At 40.3% G+C, this 18,233-nt stretch overlaps 1 protein-coding gene across 5 annotated transcripts in view; it reads right to left on the bottom strand.

Moving 5' to 3' along the window:
* The window catches only part of LOC109036950 (neuronal acetylcholine receptor subunit alpha-7), a 611,445-nt gene that overhangs the window by 210,867 nt on the left and 382,345 nt on the right, over positions 1-18,233 (bottom strand). The gene's annotated exons all lie outside the window — the stretch shown is intronic.

Raw genomic sequence — 18,233 nt, forward strand, 5'->3', positions numbered from 1 at the left:
ACACGGCAGTAGAACAAGAGGAGGGTTTCCTTGGTGATGGTATTATCTGACGCATCTTTTCATACAATGCGAATTGAATGAGAAAGAACTATAAAACATGCAAATCCTATACGTATAGTTCCTTTTCATAAAATTCATGTTGACATGGTTCCTTTTGGCATTGATACGTCCATTTTCAATGGGCAGTGCGTGTAAATCGGAACTGCTTTACGGCCGCTCGATGAGACCTGAGAGCTCTCCGTCAAGAAACCCCGATTCCGAAAGTCAAGCATTGGCACGGCGATATATCGATTGATCTGCCATTTAAACCTATGGAATAGGATCGATAGACAAGGTGATCTCAACTAACACCGCAAAAATCGATTCTTTGTCATAATTTCAAATGGGAATTTATCGATGATCGATCATTCACGGAGTCAAGAGTTCGTAACTCCGCGATTTCTGGGAAGGCGGGACAAGTTTCAATAAGCTCATGCCGCACAGTGGATCGAGTCATTTGGAGGGATCGGACATAAAATTTTTGACTAAAACTACAAATTTGTATGTTTATTAAATCACATTTTAAATTTCAATGGGTGCTTATAGAAGAAAATTTTACGAGGAAACCAGTGAAACCACTTTTAGAACCTCAAAGTTGTGTATGATCGGAGTTACAAGCTTTTGAAGTTTCCAAATTCTGTCAGACTGACCCTGTCCACTGTGTGTCGGGTGGTCCGAGTCTGATTACGCGGCAACGTATTTTCAGTTCAGTTTTCCGGAAAACAAAGCGATTCCGGGGAAAATGTCCGATTTTCTCGGACTCGGGAGCTGGACTAATGAAGATCTAATGAACGCCTAGCACTCATGTAGGATTGGTCCGGATGGGGAAATTCAATATAAGGTGCGCTGTTGCCACTTTTGAGAATATGTTAAATCCGCATTGGATATAGTGTAAAATTCTATAACATTGTCTTAACATTGTTCCTTCAATATTTTGGTAATGTGGACATTTTAACATTGCCACAAACTTGGAAGCCAAACTTGCCTTAGAGGTAAAATAAATGGACGGAGTTGAACAGAAAGGAACCAAGCTACATCGGAATTGAACCGGGAAAAAGAGGTTTAAAGTTTGGCTCCTGCATAAGACTCAATGTAAAAGGTAAACTTCAAGTTCAATTTCTGCAAAATTTTGCTCCAGCAAAAACTTTGAATTTTTGGTGATAGATAGTAGAGCAGTGGTTGAGTTCAAAACCACTCATAACTCAATTTTTTCCAAAATGTTGGTTGGTTCCTTTCTGCTTTACTCAGTTCAAATGCTCTACCAATATGGTGGGGTTGTCAACTCTTAGTATAAAGGGACTCTATTGCGATCAAACTCTCTCGTTTTAGAGAGATAAGTCAAAAAAACCGGCTTATTTCGACCCCACAACACTGCGCCCTGGTCCCGATACCTCGGACAACCACGGATCAACATTGACTCATAATGGTACAGATGAAAAACCACCAGGACAAACTTTTCTTTTATTTGCATGCACCGGACTGACCCAGATTCCCGGGCCGACGCGAGATTCGGCACCGAGTCGGGCCCGGCCCGCAACTCCGCGCTGAGGAATGGTAGCAGGCAAGATTCTTTTGTTGGAAATGAAATATGCGGCGATTGGCACGCCGGTACGCCGGTGGGACCAGGACTTTGTTCGGCAGTTTAAACGGCTTTTGTATTGGAGCGCAGCTCCTCTCCCCCCCTCCCTCCTTCCTTAACCCCCCCCCCCCCGCCCCCGGGCCATCGCCGTCGTCGGATAAAGTTTTGCATTTCAACCTTCCAACTTCCGCACCGTGTTGCCTTGCCCTTCGGCGTCACGGGAGCATTGCGACAAAGCGCATTTTTCAAAGTTCGAAAGCTCTGTGACTGCTCTGTCGGGGTCGGGAGGAACGTTGTGTGCGCATTCGAATGTTATCAGATTGTCTCGGATACAGTGCTCTAAACTCACCTTCAAAATATGTACGGAGAAAAAACCACGATTATTCGACGGTTACCACACTGGAAAAAAAAGGATGGAAAAAACTGGATCTAGATTCCAGACTCTTAAAAACATCGACAAGAAAAAATACTCTTGATTCAATCAGATTTTTGCTTAAATCAAGAACCTAGCCTTTTTGATTTCCTTTTGATTTAAGCTTCAATCTGAGTGAGTCAAAAGTAGGTATTTTTTCTTGTCGATGTTTTTAAGAGTCTGGACTCTTAAAAAAATCGCACTCTTTAGAACACGGACTCTTTAGAGCGTGCACACATTTCAAAATCATGAGTTGAAAAACGCAGACTCTGTGAGTTTAAATAGTAAAGCCTAACACCCAGCGGCGGCGTGCTGCCAGCGCGATACACGCACTGGCGCCTACAAACCTAACAGGGATACTTCACGCACTGCGCAATGCGTGAAGTATCCCAGTTAGGTTTGTAGGCGCTACTTCACGCACTGCGCAATACGTGAAGTATCCCAGTTAGGTTTGTAGGCGCTAATGCGCGTTGCCTGCTGACGGCCGGCCGCCACCCCGCAGCGTGCCGCGGGGGATTTGGTCAGTATTAATTACAGTATATCCACTACTGATTTCACTTCCTGTTCTTGCAGGGGCTATTACAATTTTATTAATAGATCGAAATTTTAATAGATCCTTTTATAATCCCTTGGGTGGAGGTGATCCTATCTTATACCAGCATTCATTTTGGTTTTTTTGGCCATCCAGAGGTTTATGTTTTTATTCTAGCAGGCTTTTAACTTTTAATTTAAATTATCAAATAAATAAAACAATATTTAATTAAACTATTTTATTTAATGACTAGATATTAACATGGTTTTATTTAAAATCTAAAAATTTATTAATTTTACCTGTTGAATGATAACAATATAAAAATTCTTATATGTTGATAAATTTCGAGACATTAAACTCCATCTAAGTGTTAATTAACACTGATACAAAAGGTAAAAGATTGTCATCTTCAGCGCTTCAAGCAACCATTTCACAACAGAGATGTTGCACATCAGTAGCATACGAAATTGAAGGTGCTCTAGGATGAGAGGCGTCCTTTAATTGAGCAATTATTAGAGGAGATATGACAAAATAACCGATTCTGCTGAAATATGTTTAAATGGGAAATGCCACCAGATGACGTCATGAGGCGGCAAATTTTCTCACTTTTACATCAATTTTTCTCCAATTTCCTATGTCAGAAAAAATTGTATTCTTTCATTGTAAAATGTACATTGAAACACGTTGGACAATTTTTTTAACTACAAAATTATTAAACCAGCAAGTTAATGTTTTTCGTGCATGGATTAGCATCAGGCTGTAAAATATGTTTGAATATAAGGTCGACAATGAAATTGTTCAAAAAAAAGTCCAACATGTTTCAAATGCACATTTTACAATGGTGGAAAGCTAATTCAACAAAGAGGGTGGTTAAATTAGAATTCTTTCATTGTAGAATCTACGTTGAAATATGTTGTGTGTAAAATGTACATTTCCAATAGTGGAAAGCCAATTTAACTACGGGGGTGGTTAAATTAGCATTCTTTCATTGTAGAATCTACATTGAAACATGTTGGACAGTTTTTTCAACTACAAAATTGTTAAGTCAGCAATTTCGTTTTCTTCCGTGCACGGCCAAAACCCAAAATCATCAACGGCCTACAGCAAATCGGCAACATGATCCCGGAGTCAGAATTGCCAACGCAAGGGCGCGCGGGCAAAGTGTTTTAAATTCATAAATCGATTCGTTTTAATGGTTCCCCCGGTCGTTACGAGGGGAACACGCGACATTTATCCCGCCGAGGTGTGCAGTTTCTCCCCCTCCCCGCCCGCCCCGGCCACCCCCCTTGCCCCCACGGTTACCTCTCTTTCATCTCCTCGCTTCGCGTCTGCAAGCGAGCTGCAAAAAGCGACGCTGAAATAAAATTTAATGGAAGAAAAACAATGCCCGTATCGGACCTTTTTAATGCCCCCCGCCCGCCCCGCGCCGACATTAAATACCGATATCAATGCGGCGTGTTTTGTTCTTTCAATGTTGCTGATCGGTTATCCGGGGGGGGGGGGGGGGTTCTCCCCGGTGATGGGTCTCGAACGCGGGGGCCTAAATTGATTTCAAGTTCCTCTCGACGGGCGGACGGCTTACCTGCCCGATATAATATGATCTACGAGGAATGAATGCAAGATGCTACGTAATGATTGCGCCACTGCAGGCTCCACGCAACGGGTAAACGATGTCGGAGGAAAAATATGGGTCTTTTATTAGCGAGAGGTCAAAACTAGAGACAATAGCACATATTTACGCGAAATGGAACGATGTGCAAGTGGAAAGATGTAGAGTACCTTTATAGACAGAGTATGGCCATTCGTATCTTTTTAATACAGGGAATCTGTGCCGCTTTTTGATCGGTCAACGAGTTTTCAGGCTTCATGATGCTCTTACGGCCGTAAATAAGCCAAGGGCCAAGTTGGCGGCTTACCGTAACATCGATTAGAAGGTAATATTTGACTAAAATTTCAATTATACGGCAGTAACGATTTAAATTAGCATGTCTACGAATAACACACGAAAATATTGTTAAATCGCCTTTCATTTTAATCACAGGAGGATGTAAGATGTGCATAACATCAAACTTGCTTGCTGATAACAGCCATCTTGTTTGTTTATTTACTGCCGTAAGAACATCGTGTCAGCCAATTTTCACGCGGCCAATGAAAAACCGGCACAGAAATGGCCATATACTCTGTCTATAAGGTACTTTAGAAAGATGGGATGTGCTCTTTAGTGCTCGGGCCGTAAGAATGCATGGGAGATGTAAAGCGCCAGTGACGTCAGCGGCAACGACGGAAACGACGACAATCGGCAAGACGGTTTTTAACTCATGAGCCCTGTCCACAACGCTCTCGTCACATGCCCACGGTTCACGAGTTAGCGCTCAGTTCCCTTTGATTTAATTGAAAATCCCGCCTTTCCATTTTCTAAAAAAAGGAACTATACCCACTTTTGCATTGTTTCTTGTCTAGCTTCCACGAGCACACCCCATCTTTCCACTTGCACATAGTTCCTTTTTGCAAAAATAGTTCCACAGGAGAAAACCTGGGGGGAGGGGGCGGAAAACAAGGCTATAATACAACAATGAAAAACCCGAGACGTTTCGACTCGAAACCGAGTCATTTTCAGTTCAACGTCTCGGATTTTTCATTGTTGTATTTTTCCGTTTTTTACCGTTACCGATTTTTACGCTTTGTCTACCGTTTTTTTCCTCCCTGTTTTTCTCCTGTAACTGTTGTCTCGGGCCACGGCATGCAATAAAATACATCGTTTAATGGTTTCAGAGGTCGGTTTATTTTGTACGTGTGATGCAACATGTGTGTTGGTCATTTTCGAACTTATTGTTGATTCAAGCATTAGAAATGGTCGAAATTATCCATACGTGTTCCATGGTATCATTGCATATTATATATTTAGCTTAATTTTTCATTTTGAATCTCTGGCTGTGAACACGACGAGAAACCAAGGGCTGTCTAATGCCCCCCCCCCCCCCCTAAATACTACCCCTGATTTTGAAACTCAGCTATGAGCACCATCGCTGAGCCGGGAGCGTATGCCATTACATCGGAAAGAAAAATGCAAAAGTAAAAAACGTGTTCAAAATTGAGAACGAGAGGTTTATAGGTCCCTCGGTATAGTTCTACGGGGGCAAAGGGGGAGGGGTGAGGGGGCAAAAGGCTCGGAGGTTTCATCGAATTGCAGCCATGGAGGAGAGGGGCTCGGTCAAAGCTAACGGTCAATGATGCCGTTTCCAGCAGCATCAGTAGGAGGATCGATGTGGTAACCCGGATTTTTTCGAGAGAACTGACAACGCCGCTGACGGTGCGGTGTCCTGGCGTACTGTTTCAGCGGTGGGGCAATCAATTTCGGTAACAGCTGTGCCAGACTGATGGACGCCGATAGGGACGAAGCAACATATGTCCCCGGTTTGGCCGATTTTGTGGACTTGAGTATAGACTCGACTCCGTTTTGGCCGGAAGGGGAAAAAAACAGGATCGCATAAAACCGGGACATGGAAATGGTGGCGGTGCCAAGTTTGAAAATTACGCTACGATTTTTCCAGGTGCAGTTTCTTTACGGGGTGCACGGAAAACAATGATTTTGCTGATTTAACAATTTTGTAGTTAAAAAAAGTGTCGATGTAGTTAACAAGGGAAAAATGCTGATTCAACCACCCCCCCTGGTTAAATGAGCCTCCCACAATTGCAAATTGTACATTTGAAACACGTCGGACACATTTTTCAACAATTTAATTGTTAAATCAGCAATCCATTTTTTACGTATGGTAGGGTCTTGATTGAGAAACAGAGGGCTCATAATTTCGAAGGAGCATCACGTGAATCTTACAAAGTGTCGGCCACTGAAAATAACTTTTACACTATAGAGTAAATGACGCAATCGCCAGCAAATTGCAATCTACTCTTGTTGAATCAAAACGTGTAAAAAGGCAGAAGTAAAGGAACTAAATAGAAAGTACTGATTATTATGCTAGGGATTCATGAATGGATGGTACCAGCTAGTATCCTCCGAGCGCGTGTAGTGAAATCAGATACCTTAGATGGGTTTGGTTCGGATAGGCAACTAAACTAACTGCTTGGCGAAGCGAAGAGTATCACCCGAATTTGAAGGCGTTCAGAGCCAATGAGGTGGTTTTGAAGTTCTTCATCAATGAAATCTGTACTATGTCAGTGCGAACTACTACTACTGCAATTTGCCGATTTAAAGCGCATGCTGTTTGCGAATTGCCGGCTATTGCTAATTGCTTGCAACGTACAGATACTAGAAGATAGCAGTGTAGGATCTCTAATTGTCTCTATTTAACACGTCGTTTCCCCAACAAATGAATGTAACCCCGTTCCAAATTTGCAAAATTGACTCAAACAATTCAAATTTTAACAGAAAATGACAGCTCACTTTCTATCCAAAATTTTACAAATTTTTGCGTTTGATAAGAAGAATGATAATTAGCTAAATTTTCTGTTCGAAATTCCCAACTGTTTCCAAATGAAAGCAAATACAACTTATGAGTATTAATTTTACAACGTTAAAATATAGTTATGCCCTCTCGTTTGGGAAACTACAAACGGACTGCGTTTTGCAATTTGGCGCTATAAATTCTGGCTCAACTGAAGAAACACATATGCTCATCGGGAAACTAATGGCACATACGTTGTTTTTAAACCGGGCCGGAATTTATAGTTCCTAATTGCAAAATGTGTTCCAAACAAGATTATGCTCCCAGACACGCGACGACCGATGTACATAGAAATGATGCAAATTTCAGGAATTTTTGGGGGAAAATGTCAACGTGGCTCGGTTTCATTCCATTGGACAGAATAAAGTCCGGAAAGAATGAAAAATCAAGAAACTGCTTGATGAAAGCTCTCTATCTCCCTCGAAGGAAAAATTCTAGTATCTCTGAATCTCGCCTGCATATCTGGAGCCCTCGTCTTGCCTTACCTACATTTTGTTTCGATCGTTATTAGTGTTGCAGAGGAAAGCAGGGAAGAAAAAGATCCAGGGAAAACTGGTGGAAAGCCAGGAAGAAAGAATAATTGTAAGCATAATTCCCTTTAATCTTTATCAAAAGAATGTGAAACTGTTCACGGATGAATTAATCGAGATTCTGCTGGCTGTGTTGCCAAGGCGTGACGTAAAATTGAACCTGTTCGTTCATACATGTAACACAGGGTATTTTGAAAGTTACGAAATGAAAGTCTAAAGAGTACTGTAAATTTTGGTAGAAAACAGAAGAAGATAATAAAATGAATGATACATGTTCTTAATCTCAAGGCAAAATTTTTAGCTTATAAATCATGACGAGTGACCACAAATTGCACATTGACATTCATCAACAATAAGTTACATACAATGATAATAGGTAGATCTCATATGGAATTCAAAGTACGATTTAAAAAAACAAATCAAAATACTGCAGAATAATTTTCTGTGATGAATAGCACTTTGACAAAATACCCCCACTCCATATTTTTCCTTGAAAAATCCCAAGTTACGTTTAATTCTAGGATTTTTTTATCTTTTGATCCTCTCTTTCCCCCACGCTTTACTTCGTGTTTTGTGACAAGGTAATAAAATTGAGCTTGGCCCGCATTATTTTCTGGAGGAGGGGAGAGGCCAAAAATTTCAAAATCTTTAATTAGAGTGAAAATGTTGAGCTCTAATGAGTATAAGTACAAGAATGAGGGGGGGGGGTGGAAATATTTGAAAATTTTGGCCTTCTTTTCCCCGCAAAGTCATGTGGACCCAGCACTATTCTACCACCCTCTTACGTAAAGTTCGGCCACATTTCTTAGTCTTTTTTCTTGTTTCTCGTTTAGTTTAGTGCAATATATGTATGTAAGTTTTCAACCACAAAACCAAGATTTAATTCACCATCCCAATTTACATTTGTCCTTTTTTTCTCCTCCTCCCAACATTCAACTTTTCACGGACCCTGTAGCTTGAAATCTCTTTTTAGCCGTACATTCGTGATCCTCAAAGCGATTCGAGAAGCTAAAAGATGCAGGGAAAGAAAAGAGCCCGATGCAATTCACCCAACACGAATGAAAAGTTTCTTCTTTGAAATCGTGAAGTGTGCGATGCCTCAGAAATTATTTGCTCCCCTGAAAATTCCCTCTTATTCTTTATTTTTTCAGCAAGAGGCAACAATAGATGCAGGAGAGCCAGCGAAACTAATTAGTACGGTTGAAAAAAATCCTAGAATGCGCATATTTTTCTCCTTATTCTTGTTTGAAAGCTTATTAATAAGCTCCATAGCTCTCTCCTGCAAATTCCAACAAGAGTATCTGATGAACTGATTTCGTCGAATATTGGCCGATAATAGCCGAGCCCGTTCGCCTAATTTTTCTTAATAGGATGGAATTGATTATGCTCATTTACAGGTCCTTATATCTCTTTCCTCTTTTTTTCGCTGGCAGAAACTAGAGGTCCCTATTTACAATCTCGTGGTAAGGCATGTTTGTGAAAATACAAGATTTGTATGCATTCTAAGCGCTCGGCTGATAGGGAGCGCTTTTTTATTTCAACCTGCCTCTAGAATTCTAGTATACTAATTAAATGGTACACCAGCTCGACAACAAGGTGACGGAGAGGGATCTAGCATATTTAGAATAGATTCACCTTTAATGCTTCTGACGTCAAAGCACGGTAGACGATACTTGTATTTCTGTAATTTATTTTTTAGCGGTAGGGTAGTTATCTCGAAATGGATCGTTGAAATTTTGGTGAGTGAATGTTTTCAACTCAATGGTGCTCATTCTTTTAGGTGTACTTAAAAACACGCCTACATAGAAAGCAGCTGAAGTGCTTTTCTAATACGAACGTATTAAAGCTTACCCGCTTGTTTATATGTACCGTGAAGTACTTCGATAAATCTCAGAGAAGAAATGAAATATACTTTTGTGAGCGCATTTACTCAATCGAATCAACGTAATATCAAGAGGGGAACTCGTCCTTTGACTTAAACTGATCAAAGTATTTTACAAACCAACTCAAGTTTACGCGATTCAGTCCCTGTACGAAATTTACCAAGCACAACCAATTACCAATTTATATCAGCTTCGATTTTCAGTCAGAACATATTGGAGGCCGATCGTAAATATCATAACGCTTTGAGGTCCCTATCTTGCTTGGAAAAAGCCTGTTTGAAGTATTATGTGACATTTATCAAAAGATTTGGCACAACAAAGTCAAGACCAACAAAAACTAGAGCAAAATAACAAAAGAAAGAAATACAAAAGTTTGAATCTTCGTCGAGAGTGATTTTGAGCGGAACTGCTCGGGTGATGAATTGATAATCTACTTGTTGGGAATAGTGAAGCAGACTTGAAAGGGAAGAACTTGAAAAGTCAGACAAACGATTTCATCAAATTATTGGAAAGAGCTTCGACACCATTTTTATCTTGAGCATTCTATACAATGATTGGAATTAATGCTGTGCGTCTCAAACACTCAGATTGTGTGTGCATAGGGTGTCCCAACAGTCTTGTCACCAACTATTGTATCATTACACAAACAAGACTAGTGATGTAAGGGTTATACGGGCTTTTCCTTCCTGGTTAATGCGGTCTAAATACGGTCCATGCCGGCACTGCATACATCGTGCACAGTAAAACCTATATTTTGTGTTAGTGCGGGAAATACAACACAAAATAACCTAAACGCGCAGTTAATGTTTTTTGTTAGTTTTTCTTTGGGGTACATCAATCGAATCTCCGATTTACATTGACCAAATTTTTCGATTGGAAAAATCTCAAACTCGTTAAAAATTATACAGGAATGGACCAATATACAAGGTACGAATTTAAGCATTCTGATACATGTTTCTTAACCAGAATTTCACGTAGAGTACGACTCAAGCAACGAAAATTACTAAAACCAACTCTTAACGAAGATATTAACGTTCTTATTTCAAATTGGTTACGAGGAATTTGAACTGCCCGCTCACAAGAAACTCAAAGCTCTACGTGAGTCAAATCGCGCACTACAACGGTTTCGGCAATCTTCTCAATTGAGCAATGTTCATTTCCCACCATGTGTTGTTCAAACTATAAGCAATTTGCTATAGCTGAGCCAAAGCGTCAAGATTGAGGTTGCCAGATTTTTATATCGCAGAGACTGTCATGATATAACGCAGCGCGCGATGTGAATCACGTAGAGCATTGAGTTTTCATGAGCGGGTGGTTTGAATTCACGTATCAAGAATCATTAAATATCTTCGTAAGGAGTTGATTTTGGTAATTTTCGTCGTTCGTATCGTGTTTTACGTGAAATTTTGAATAAGAGGCATGTATCAGAATGCTGAAATTCGTACCTTGTCTAGTGGTCCATTACCAGGATCCAACCTAAATTACAATGGTAGTAAGTAGTTCAATTCGCTAGCCACTCGCAAGTCGCAAGTCGCAATCTATGAATGGCATAGTGAGGAGCCGAGGTACATCACTGCCGTGCTAAGGGAAAACGCCGTATGAACCTTCCGGCGTTGCCAATTTGCCTTTGGTAAATCACGAATTTTGGGGAAAATTTGTAAATATTTTTCCTCTAATTTTCCATATAATTTTGTTCGCAATTTCACCTAAAGTTCCTGAAAATTTCAAGGAAAACAATCCAGAACTTTTCTCAAAAATAAACGATTTATCGAAGAAAATTCAGCAACTCTCGAATGTTCGTACGGCGTTCTTCCTTAGCACATTAGTTCAGCAGGACACTTTTTTCATCCTCAGAGTAACCGAATATCTAAGTTGATAAAACCAAAAATTTTTTTGAGCAACAAAATCGGTTTGGCTGATCTAACCAAAAAAAAACCAGTGACCCAAAGTTACCATGAACACGGAAATTTTTAAGTAAGTGGCGGTCTTCGAAACTCCAGTGAACTTCCAACATGAACTAACATAATGTTTGGCATGAACACTCTCCTGAGATCCACCTGAAAAGTCCTTGTAAATCGACAATACGGAAGATTAGAACGGAGTCTTCTCATCCTGTGGCAAGCGAAGATCCAAACTGCCCCCGGACTGCAGTAGTGGGCGGGTGTACCAGTGCTCTGGCCTAATCTAATCGTAAGATGCGGGAATGCCGAGAAATCTCCCAAGTAACCGCCGACCAACTTTTAGTCCCACGCCAGGGTCAGTTACAGGTCACTGACTTTATGTCTTGACATTAATCCGCTGTAATCTGTCCAGACTCCACTGTTTTAACGGTTCAGATCTCCCCGATAGATATTGCGCCATAGCGTTGCGATGGTGCTCTTGTAAACATTCGCCTCCAGCTTCCTGAAGTTGAAGCCAACCTCAGTCTAAATATACGGAAATCAAAAAGGAGAGGAAGGGGATGGAAAGTGAAAGAGAACAGAAAAGGAAGGAAAGTGCGGAATAAAAGGGAGAACACACAACAAAATAGAGAAGAAACCTAACCAAAATGTATATGGTATCTTAATAACGATAGTTCTATGGAGTATAGTTAGACTAAATCTCGCAGAAATACACATACAATTGGATTGCATTTTGCAAAAAGGAACCAGAAGCACTGCAGTGACGCTAAGATTGTGCAACTTCATCCTTTGCAATAAAATTACCGAAATCATGAAAAAATATGAAATTTGCATGGTAATTTTTGTTTTAAATTTACAATTTTTAGCGAGCAAAATAGAAACTGTTAATGGATAATCAGGTTTTACTTCCAGGAAAAACAAGTTGCAAAATCTTAGCAACGTAGAAATGCTCGTGGTTCCTTTTTGCAAAATGCAATCCAATTTTTGTTTGTTGACTAATTTCAACGCCAAGTATCTCATTTTATAAACACAATGATAAAGAACATTTTTAACGAAGACGGTAAATCTCGTCTGTTTTCACAATAAACTGTATTTAGATTCTTCGCCTAAATGGAAAAATGGTGGCTGAATTTGTTTGTTTACTAATGGTCTACATTTTGCAATTCGGAACCACGAATTTTGGCTCATGCTAGGAACAACATAAATACGTGCCATCAATTTTCCTACGCAGGTAGGTATTTTTATGTATAAGCCAGGAATTGTAGCGTCTTATTGCAAAATGCAGTCCAAATGATCTCCAAAAAATCTAAAAGCCCCTATCATAGTTATGACAGCTTTAACCATACGTCTGAGAGATCTACTATACGCGTGTCATTTTCCCCCCCGCACAGCAGTATTCAAGTGATGGCGAAACGTTTTACTAGGTACAGGGGGTTGATTTTAAGCAGCAAAACCCATCCTATCATTTTTCTTTTTACGTTTGAGCCGCATACAGGAAATGGTGGTATTGAGCAGCTATCACAATCCACGAGGTCTCCATTTTTCCTAGGGTTTTACATTAATTTCTAGGCTTAGTCCACGTGAAATTTTTAGCGAAGGGGGTGTTAGGCTTTGAAAAAAAAAGAGGGGATAGACCCTGAGCCCCCAGCAAGTGTCCGCTGCAGCCTCTTGACCTCACTGAGTGGCTACCTCTAAGTCTCTCTCCGAATCCACCGCCATGACAGCATGACATTGGTAAAATTCACTGCGGACTTGGCCGAGACAAACGTCAAGGCCTCAGTCTGACTCGGCGGTCTCCCAGCTAACACCCTACCTCGACCTGCAGGGATCCCTTGCCAACTCCAACCCTGATCTTTCAAAATCCACACCCCTATCGGTCATCCCCAGATCAAGCCGGCAACCCTGCAAGACGAACTTTCGACTAATAGCTCGACTTAAGTTCAGGCACCCCAGCACGGCTTTGTGGCCTCCCTCGCTCGCTCGAAAATCTTAAACTTACAATCGAACCAAATCGTGCCAACTTAAAACCGCGCGGCTCCAACGTTGATCCCTCGTAAATGCGCGGTTTTCCGAGGGATCCAGGAATATCCGCGAAGTTGGCAGCGGTGTCATAGCGGATTGATGAGCGCGGAAATTGATTTAGCGTGCAAGATTATCGAATTTCAGACCTGCCAAACTGAATTTCACGCTACGGGCTCCTCCCGGCTGACGGCGGGGTGGGGAGGGGGTGTCCGGGGTGGAATAAGGTGGGGTCAAGCGGTCATCGCCGGTGAGTGGTGTTTTTCGGCGCGGAACTTTCCTCGACCCACGACGGATGCCCGGCCCGGCCGGGCCCGCGCTCGAGGAGGAATATAAAGTTTCGCGAGATGAAGTTAGACAATTGATAGTCGGGCTATTCGCGAAGAATTGAACAAGTTCGACAGGGGTCGATTAATTGATCCGTCGGGAAGATTCCGCGAAAGGGGAACGGATGTAACTTCGGTCAAAAATATGCCGTAGAATTACGCATTCCGTTGATTCTCGGTCGAGGGAAGATGACTCCATTTCAAGGTTGCAAAGTGAGTCTTTAAACAAGGGATGAATGATTGAAGCACTAAGGAACATAATTTCACCTCAAATTCATCGATGAAAATCAATCGCATAACAGGAATTTTAAATCTATGGTCAAAAATACGCCGTAGAGCTATGCATTCCGTTGTTTCTCAGTTGGGAGAGAATAACTCAATTTGAACGTATTTATGCTAAAAGGAACTGTGTGCAAAGGGTTTGTGTGCAACGTAGTTCCTTTTCGCAAAAATACGTCCATTTTAAGGTTGCGAAATGAGCCTCTAGATAAAGCATAAATGATTAAAGCACTACGCAGCGTTATTCCACCTCAAAATTTAACGAGGAAAATGAAGTGCATGACGGAACGTCTAAAAATCAACTCCTGAACAATATATAATTTACAACTCACATTTCGTGACTTTGAGGCTAATTTTGTAGCCTCGATTTCGCTGCAGCATGGTGTGGACCCATCACTATTTGTCGCTCCTAGAACGTAAGGGCATACGGGCATACCTCAATTTCTACGTGAGCCCTGGGCTCCGTATAATTCCATGCTTTTCAAGGCTCATTCGGAAATAAAGATACGCATTTACGTCAGAAGAACGACGTATTCTAACATCCGTATTCATAAACAAGCCTTGGTTAAAAATTTCAAAAATACGAATGATACCATTTGTGTAATCTAACTTCCGTCTGATCTGTTTTCAAAATACTTATTAATACCCCGTTCAGGAGCTGATCTGTGAACTTTCTGTAGTGATTATCTGTTTTTACGTAAAGATAAAAGGCGAAAAGGGAAAAATTTGAAGTTTTTGTCTCTTTCAGTTCTGGTTCATTACAATAATCAGACGCAGGTTACATGACGCCGGATGCTGTATTTTTCTGAATTTTTATTGAATTAATTATTACTTGATTCTTACTTTTACCTCTGAATTTTACAATTAAAACTGTTGAAACCATGTACTTTACCGTCAATTATTTCTTTAATTTTTGAGCAGTTTTTAGCATAGTTTTCATCGCTAAGCACAGAAAAAAATCCATGACTTCATAAAGCAATTGGTGGTTTATATGAAACTCCAATACTAGTCGTAAATAAACTAATGATTCTTGGTCCGTAAACCATACTAAGGTATCTCGTATTTAGTGTTTTTTTTTTTTTTTTTTTTCTCGCGTTTATCGTACTAAACTATACATCATCACTGAGGCATATGTGCTATAATTATACGTTGCCTTAACCACTAATAGTGGTGTTCCATATGAACCACTAATTGGTTTATAAGCCACAGTTTTTTCTCAGCGAAGACTAGATGAGCAATCTTCGACTGCACGAGGTTATTTTCTGAAGATATCCAAACACCGCCTAGAGCGATCTCCAACGCATCATGTCTCTTCATTTTCAGGGGCGCAGCGAAGTAGGCCTCAGCGGGGGAAATAACAATAATTTCTCATTAATTCTCGAAAACGAATGAGAAGTTAAGCCCTGCGAGTAGAGCTGCGGGGGAGAGGGAGGGGGAGACTCAACAGGAATAAGCCTAGTTCTCTTCGCTGCGTTGCGCACATCGATATACCCAGGTTAACGATCGTAAGAGCGCTAAAAAACGAATGGCATAGTTGCGCAATCTCCTGGATATTTTTTTTAAAACAATTCGATCTTATCGAGGTTGTTGTATAACACTTTCGAGAGCAATTCGAACAATTTGATAGAATCATTTTTCTAGTTTTAAACAGGTGAGTTGGAATATTTTAGCGAAGGAGCGTTAAGAATCAACATTAAGCTGAAAATCTCAATACAGAGGGAAAAAGCTCAAATGATCACGATTTTCCCTCAAAGAGATACGGTGTTTGGTGCAACACTATAGTACCGACCAATCAGGAAGGCAGATACAGACGCGTTTCGGCCTCCTCCTTTCTGATATAGCAGTTTACTTGAGTTAGGTTCCAACCTAAGGATACAACTATATCAACCCTAGTGTGTTGCACAGTATCACACGCATTTGAAGGCGTTTTATATTGACCTGACCGCGACCCACGGAAAATAGTTGTAATGTGGTGACATTGATAGCTGTTTGCGCTGCATACGTAAATTCCAACTCTGTATTAAATCCAGCGGAAGTACAGTTGGGGAATTACAGCCACATGGGAGCTGATATTCTTATCACTCCTAGATTTCCGCTGTCAATCAATTAACCGGTCATTATTGAATTTGTGGGCGTGTTTCATATTATGATGTTTGGTATCTACTGGTGAGATTTTTTTCTTCTTTCACCATGCGTGTCAAAGAGGACCCGAGTGAGGGGCAGGGGATTTTCAATGTGTAAAACCGCTAGAATTTACTATGGTTACAATTATATGCTATAGTCGTTACTAGTGTTGCACCAAACAGCGTGTCTCTTTGAGGGAAAATTGTGCTCATTTGAGCTTTTCCCCTCTATATCGAGACTTTTAGCTTTATGCTGATTTTTAACGCACGTTCGCTGAAAAATTCCAACTCACTGTCTTACGACCCGTGCGTCTACCGCAATCAGTTTGCGTATTTTTTTTAAACGTATGTAAAAGATGAAATAAATCAGGCAAAAATCAGGGTTCACTCTAATTTTTGAAAATATAAACGGGTGCGTTAGGCCCAAAGGCTCATTTTAGTAGTTTTTCCCACGACAGCTTTTTCAAAATTCGAAAATGAAGCTGAAATCATCTCAACGCAAAATATTGCATTCGTTTCGTCGAATCAAAAAGCTGATTTTTGCGTTTGGCTGTCTTAAGCTTTGATTTTGGGGTTTAGAAAACAGATTTTTTACAGTGAAGAGCTTGAATGTACTTCTTTGTGAAGAAATCTGTGCAGTCGTGAATTGACATGCATACATGTTTGTTTACTCTCATCATTCAGACAACTGCACGTCGTAGACGCAAAAACATGGACTAACTTCTGTCTTTTGAACTTACGAAGTATATTCATTTATAAACCTATGGATGACAAGCGGAATAGAAGGGTCTTGAAACACAAAAAAATGTACAGCCCACTTTTCTCCGTTCGCGAATCAACAGTGCAAGAGTAAGATGCTGCGGCAAAAATAGGGGCAAATAATCACCGATTTCATATTTAGTCATAACGAAAAAATAAACTGAGACTTAGCTATCCGACAACGTCCACATGAGATTCGCTTCCGACCCAGAAATTGATCTGATTTGGGATTCCATGCGAGCGCTCTCATGGCTTTGTCCGCCGAGTTGCCAACCTAAAATATCAAATTACTCTTAAGTCTAGCTGAGCTTGGAATGGGAAATATTAACGCGGATTGGCATACCTGTGTAAAGAATCAAAACCCGTTTTTCCGGCGCGATTATAAGTGGATTGAACCGTCAAGGAGCATTTACATTCCTTCGAGAGGATGAGTAGTTGAATTTGATAGGAGGAATGCATGCGGTAGTTTTATTCACAGAGTTGAGAGTGTATGAGGGTTGATTTCTTAGCAGGTGGAGCATGGGCCACCGGTTAAGTGTACCGAAAGAGATGTTGCTTCGTAAAAAGTTCACATGGAACACGAATACTATTATTACTATTACTATTAAAATACTAACAATTTCCGAAATGAATCCATTAAAGAGAAAGTAGCCATTGATGTTCTCGCTTACAAACTAAGAGTCTACAAATATTAAAACAATTCAATTTTCAAATTTTCAAATTTTAAAAGACTGAACGTTGATTTTACACATATTTTCTTTGATTATGGTCACACAGTAGTTCTTCATCTTTAGATAAACATAAAAACCTAAAAGCAAAATTGTCATTGAAAAGCACTCCAGGGTTAATGTAGTGACCGGTTTGACAAAGGTAGATTTGGGGTTTTTTGGTGAACGGGAAATTTAAATAATTTAGAACGATGAAGACTAAACTCTCATTTTTCAATTGAATTTATTTTTGACACTTCCAATGCGTCTATCGACTACAACGAGAATCCATGTACCGTGATTCTCACTCTTCTGCTCTGTCTACTGCTTTATTATCTCGATCTTTTCATGTTCTTTTTTAAAAACAAAGGTCTCACTAGGGGAGACCCCAATCAAGTGCCCATACGGAAAAATTTGGTAAAGGAAGGTAATGCTATTACAGGCTCTCAAGAACTCCTTTCTAGGACTACTGTCTGGTGGGTGTATTTATATGAAGGTTTAATACGTAAGTTGACTTTTACAGAAAAAAACTGATGAATCCTTTAGTAAAATAAACTTGTATTAACAAATTATCAGAAGTAAAAGAAGACAATTTGCATCGTTAAGCTTGGTTGTATGACAGAGAGACACTAAAATTTCATTTTTGTCGAGCTTGCAGATATTAGGATAAATGAGGCCATC

This window comes from Bemisia tabaci, chromosome 6, assembly GCF_918797505.1.
Source record: "Bemisia tabaci chromosome 6, PGI_BMITA_v3".
Taxonomy (NCBI): domain Eukaryota; kingdom Metazoa; phylum Arthropoda; class Insecta; order Hemiptera; family Aleyrodidae; genus Bemisia; species Bemisia tabaci.